We start from the raw sequence: 6,913 nt of genomic DNA on the forward strand, positions 1-6,913 counted from the left end.
CAACTGGATAGGGAACAGGTTAAGAGGCTTAGCTACTGCTGGTTCACTTTGTAAGGAACCTTTCTCAACTAGGAAACAAAAAGGGACCTCTGGTGGATGGAGTGACTTTCAGCTAGTGGTTCAGGCTGAAGGAACCCTGTTAAATTTTGAACAAAAGGGTAATCTGGGTAGACTAGCAGATTTTGGCCCATATAAGGGATTTTAAGATTCTAAGATTCCTTATAATACAGGTGTTGAATGTAAGTAATTTGTCCTATGCCACCTGCCACAGCATGTTAACAGTTTGAATTTATTTTCACTGGGGCTAAGAAGCCTTTTATATGCTTTTACACATTACATAATAAGCATGTGTATACTTTCATGACATTTAGACATTTATTGATGATTGATTGAATTCTTAAACATAAGGGGTCAATGGGAAAACACACCCACTTTTGAGATTCTCTTTTTATTTTTATTAACTTTATAACAAAGGTTCAGGAGGAATGACAACTTCAATCATCCTTAGCATCCTCTTCTCTCCCTCACATACTGTATGTCTTTTGCATCCCATCCCCACCCCACCACAACCTTTTGCAGCTGCCCCTTGGTCAGTTCTCGTTCCACATGGGGGTCGTTGTCTCCTTGTTCTTTGGCCAGGAGGTTAGCTCTCAGCCAAACAGGTCAAAGCCAAATTGACCAAAACATTCAAACCTTTCGATACACTTACTTTAATTCTTGGGCAGTATTCTTAGTGAAATTACAGTATGTTAAAGAGTAACCACTACAATGGAACAAAAACTTATGAAATACTTATAAAATACTTATTTGTATGTATAATCTACACAGTATGTGAAAATGTCATTTATTATTTTTGTTAATTAATGCTGATGTACACTGAGGTACTACAATTATGCATGTTAACTACGTTAAAAAATTGCAGCCGGGTGTAACAGTTTCTTTTGAGAAAAAACAACTTGGTATAAGAAGGTCTCAAGTTATTATTAACAAATAATAAACAAGATAATCCTACTAGAGATCAGCTGCATAACATTAACACAATTATTATATAGACAACGTGCGGGATATGGGTTATGAGTTGAGTTATGGTTAGTCCTAAGGTTACCGTTAGAACTGCAATTAAACTTTCAGGTATACCAATAGACCTAACAGACCTTATTTAGTGCCATTCTTCAACATGTAACACAAATGTTCAGTTTTTGGTTTATAAGCTTATATACTGTATTACTTTGATACCTTTTCTGTTGGAATAACCCAGTTTAACAACTCATCTTTCCATCTGTTTTATAGTGTGTAACTTGCTTTTAGTTATAATGTAATGCCTGTAGATAAAGAGTAAATGTGTTGCAAAACATGTTATAACACTGCAAAGGAACAAGTAATAGGTTTATTCCATACTGAAAAAAAGAAGAAAAATCAACATTTCGGCCTTGGAGCCTTCTTCAGGTGTGACACTATCAAATAGTGGTGCAAAATGTGCTATATAGACTTCTACTGTAGGTACAGTATCTGTTGCTAAAATGTGATATGTACTGTAGATACTGCATTTCGTTCTACATGTGCAGGTGCATTTCTGATGGTATGAGAAGTGCTTACACCTAGGTTTGAATGTTATGCTGGAATTTTGAAAAGTTGATTCTCAATGGTGTGTTTACATGCATGTGAAACACCAGACTGCTCTCTCTGGAGAAGAGCATTTCTAATCTAAGGATGGTGTAAATAATATTTGGGTAGGACATAAAATAATGTAAGAACAAATGATGTTGCTGGAAACATCGCATCACAGTGGTATAACAAATCATGTGGCTAGAAAAAAATAATTGCTATGGCTAAAAGCTGTAAGTTTACAGTGCCCTCTGGGAATGTTCTCCATTTGTAATGTGGAGTACTATACAATAGAAAAAATGAATGTTGGATTATGTTATGTTTGGAGAGGAAACAAGAAAGAATTCTGAAATACTTGTATATGACAAAAGTATACCGGATTATGGCCTTTTATTTTCATTTACTTCTCAATATTTTTGCCACCGTAAACTATTAATTCCTGTTCTTAATTCAGGCTTTTTTTTCATAATTTATTCTTCATAAATCCACATTCTGGTCTTTATACATTAAGGTTTGGTGAGGGGAAGAGGATACCGCAAAATCTGAATTGTTTGAGCTTTTTTTCTCTCCATTATTTTATGGTATGAAATTACCAAGATATTGCAGGAATTCTAGGTGAACTGTACCCATAGTCTTGCACAGTGTGTCCACTTTTAAAAAATTATGGGTATTAACTATCTATCCAGTTTCTAAGTGCTTACGGAATTGCAGCGGAGTCCATCCTGGAAAGCAAGGGGTGTAAGGCAAGATACACTAGTCCATCATGGTGGTACACACAGACACAAAAAAAGCATGCATACTTTCGAATCAGAGCCCATTAACCTACCATTAAGTCTTTGGACTGTGGGAGAAAATTCACCTGAACATGGGGAGAACATACAAACTTCACACAGATAGTGCTACATGTCCGAAATTGGTCCTAGGGTCCCAGCGCTGCTAGGCAGTAATGTTACTCAATGCTGTACCGTGCTGCAAGCATAACTTTAAGTTTCTAAATTTGAATGTTAGTATCTTATTGTGTAGAGTTATCCACAACCTTTAAAAAAAGAATTCCCTTCATTATTAGTTAAAAAGGTAGTATAACAACAATTTTTGCCATTTTTTATTTAAATACTATCCATATCCTACCTTTCAGATGTAAGCTCTCTTCAACGAAGATCTTCAACTTTTCAGAATATTCCTCCTGAGTCATATCAAGGTCAAATTGTTTAGCTTCTTTTGAGAATCTTTTGACTTTTTCATCTTGATAGGCAGCCAGCACAGTAAATCCCATTTTCCCCATTTCAGTTGCAAAAAAGTGCCCAGGTTCACTTCCTCTGTCTGCAATTACAACAGCTACACCACTGGAATAAGGAACACCTGGTCTTTTAATTTTGTCAGAACAAAATGTAAAAATAAGCACAACGAATCCCAGGAAAAGACAAAGGCTTGCAGGATAGATGGCAGATAGCAGTGAAGCACACCATAGGTCTGTCATAAGAAGAATTAAGTTTATAATTGTATTAATCATGCTTGCTGAATATAAAACTCTGTATTACTCCTGAGCAATGTTGTGCAAACCGCATATCAAAAAGTAATGCTCAGCATTAAATAGCATCAACCCTGCAGAACCACAGCTGACATATTGGGAAATATCTGGACAGTGTTTTTATTTCATTCCAGTTCTTACCATGATGAAACAATACATGCACAAAGTTCATGCTAAAGGATATGGAACTGCTAAAAATGAGGAAGAGTAACAATGATCAGTTACCTAAGACCTAATATTAAACACTATGTGCTCATTATTCAAAATGTTTATAAAGCAAAATATATTCATGTGATATACATTCTACACAGTAATTTAAAATTCCTTCTGCACAGGGGGTTTTAAACATCAGAAGTAATATATACAATGTCCATGCCCCTCGATGCTTTGCAATATATGTGCAGTAGCTTAAGATATTGTTTTAAAAAGGAAAGTCAAATAAATCTCACAAGACTAGTTATGCCTCGCCTTTCTGAAATGTTAATGCCACATAATGTTTTTAGGATAAAGGGTTTCTACAGTGAAATAACTGTCAGTTTTTTTGAGCTATTAACCCCTCCCCCCCTCCTTCTTATGGAGTGGACTCCCAGAGAGTACTGTGTCATCTAGTACTGTATGTACCGTATTTTAAAATATAATCGCAAGATTTATGCTATTTCTGAATTGCCATTTCCTTTTCTGTAAAATGTTTTGAGGGGATTGTCTGGCTGAACTTGGTATAGAAACCTAAACTCTATAACGTATTATTGATAGCAAGTATTTTGAAGACACATATCACAATGACTTCTAATGATTCTCCAAGCAGCTTTGTAATGTGCCACATGCCTGAAGCTTAACAAATGGAGCTTTTTTTATCCCCTGGGAAAGGAAAGCCTCTACTTACTGCCTTCAAGGAAGCTTATCTTTTTTTTTTTCAGAATTGGTTCTGGGTGTTTTTTGAAATTGTGGTGGGTGAAAGCATGAAGGCAAGCTTTTCATTGGCACTGCCTGCTATCACAGCTCTGGTATAATTTATTCTTATTTTGTGAATAATGTGTAATTCTATACATTATCTAGCTGTTACCGGTTTTACCTTAAATTTAAAAAAGGGGTATCTGGGTCAATTCTTTCATATTTTAAAGAATGCACTTCATTGTGAGCATCATATTAAAGCATTTTATGATGTCATGTTAATGTACACCGGGATAAATTATTAGAGATAAAGAAAATATAAACAAATAAAACTAATAAAGCTAAATAATCTTTGTAAACACATTTTATTTTTACAGTTCTTTGAGATGTACCACATAAGGTGCTAAATATTGTAAATGAAAGGTCATGAAGGAACATAACATACAGTATATATACATGTATTTGTAATTTAAAAGTAAATTAAATTTACAAGTAGGCCTGAAATTATAAATGGGGTCATAATTTAAAAAATCGTGAAGGTGGTTTGCGAGCAGAAAAAAAGATACTAAACAGAAACTGCCCTTTGAAAGATCACACCACATGCAGTAAAGTGGTTACACTGTAGAAGAATGCATTAAGGATAACCCCAAGAGCTGTTTTCTTTTTAGGCTCATTTTCCTTTTAAAGTTAGATAAGAGTTACAGAGACAATATGTAAACATTGAAGAAATGTCTTTCAATCGTACTGTTGCTCTACTAGGGTTTTGTTTTATGAGAAAGTCAGAATCAGGAGATCACAAAACAAACCATGCAGCACTGTAGTACTAGAGCTCCACCGAGTGGACTGAAATTATTTTTTTCAAAGATGGGGTTGTGAACGACTTCACAATGTATTTGGAGATTTCTCATGTGAGATTTTTGTGCACTTGTATACTAACAATGTTGCCACTGGATATATCCACTGGATCCATTGGTTCCCACTGTTGGCAAAACATGTTTTGTCTTATCAACATTGAGCTGCAGGCTGTTTCCTAGACAGTAGTTCACAAGTGTGTCAACTTGTTGATGGCAGTCTCATTTACTGGTATTTGTAATGAATTCCATAACAGTGGTGTCATCAGCCAGTTTTAAACTCTTTACAGAATCATGGGTGGAAGCTGTGTATAGGAGTGGAGAAAATACACACCCTTGAGGTGTACCAGTATTCAAGGTAATTTTTTCACAACCTAGGGCCAATGCAGGAGAAAGTCTTGTATACAAATACATGTAAAGTAATCTTACAAAACAGTTTCTGTGGGATATTTATAAGCAATTTTATAATTATAGAATTATAATTTTATAAGCAACACAGTATTTCAGAAAGCTATAGTAAGGTAAGGACATTCTATTACATGTATTAAATAATTCCAGGTGTTTTAAAATGAAGGCCCAAAGATAAATCAACATAAACAGAAACAAATCTCATGATATGTGAACTGGAAAGCACTGAGTTGCTGAGATCAGAAACGTTTTCCTACTTGTAGTCTGTTAATATCATGCAAGTGAGTCACATGGTCACGAGATTATTAGATGTTCAATAACCATATTAACAACATTGATCACTAAGACATCATAAGTAGACCAGCACCTGAGCAGAAATAGTTGGAGTCACAAAAATACCCTATTTCATAGTGTCGTGCTTGTTTAAAAAATGTGCATAAAAGAGTAGAGCTAGTAGATCCCCTCAGTTAAAAAAGTACAGTATGTAACCTTTAATGCAATTAAGATCATAATCTTAAATTGCAAACAACATTTGTTAAAAATGTGAAGGTGTTAACTGTACATTTAAGAAATGTTAGAAATGATTTAGTATACACAATATAATTAAGCATTTCAGAGCATAATGAGTTAATAAAGTACGTGCAACAGCTTCAGTTTTAAAGTGGTATGCAGCTTTATATTAATTTTTAATCTGTTGTTAGTTTGCAGCTATGGATACTTAGGGGGTACATTTAAAAACATATATTAAGCCCCAGAGAAACCAGAACAATTTAAGAATTTTACATTTTCTGATCAGGGAAATATTTTAAATTTAATATTTAATATTTGGTTTATGAAGATCTCTGTTAACCCTATACAAACTGGTACATTTCTTGGTGATAGTCTCAAATGCCTGTCTTGATTAACAATGGCATCTAACTAAATTTTAACATCGTCCTTATTAGAAGAAATAAATTGCTGTGGAAGCTGAAGACATTTTTGGGTAAACAAATCCATAAGTGCCCTTTATAATAATCATCTTTAAATTCCAATGGTCATGTCTGCCAAACCCATCAAAGGAAAGAAAAAACAGAATGTGATAGTTTGTTATATACAAACATTTCCAGTTTTCACATTCATTTGTGATTTTGCTTTTACATTGAAATAGCTTTGTTATAATCGATATTGTTACAAATAGGGGGGTGTCAGGAAAATAAAATAATGAAAAGAGATAATTAAAATAATCCCAAGGAGTATATATATTTTGAGGGAAGTGAGTATTGGCACATGAACTCTTAATTCTCTGGCACAGCCCTAGCAAAAGAGTAATTAATCACAGACAAACAAATATTTATTAGCAATAACACACAACTTAATGACACAAAATATTACACAACAAAAAACATTAAATGTTAACACAAATACCAGTAAGACTATTTACAAAAGAAGACATTTCAGAGGCCTACCTTGAAAACCCAGAATGCTTAGCTTGAATCCTTAAGAACTTAAAAAGAAATTAAACAGGCCAACAAGACCAGTAAACTTTATATCCTAAACTGCTGAAAATGGCTCACAGCTACAGAATATCTTCCTTTTTAAAACCTGGATGCCCAAAAATGATTTGGAATCCATTACCCTGTAAAGATATATC

This window comes from Lepisosteus platostomus, chromosome 3 (genome assembly GCF_059453375.1).
Source record: "Lepisosteus platostomus isolate fLepPlt1 chromosome 3, fLepPlt1.hap1, whole genome shotgun sequence".
Classification (NCBI taxonomy): domain Eukaryota; kingdom Metazoa; phylum Chordata; class Actinopteri; order Semionotiformes; family Lepisosteidae; genus Lepisosteus; species Lepisosteus platostomus.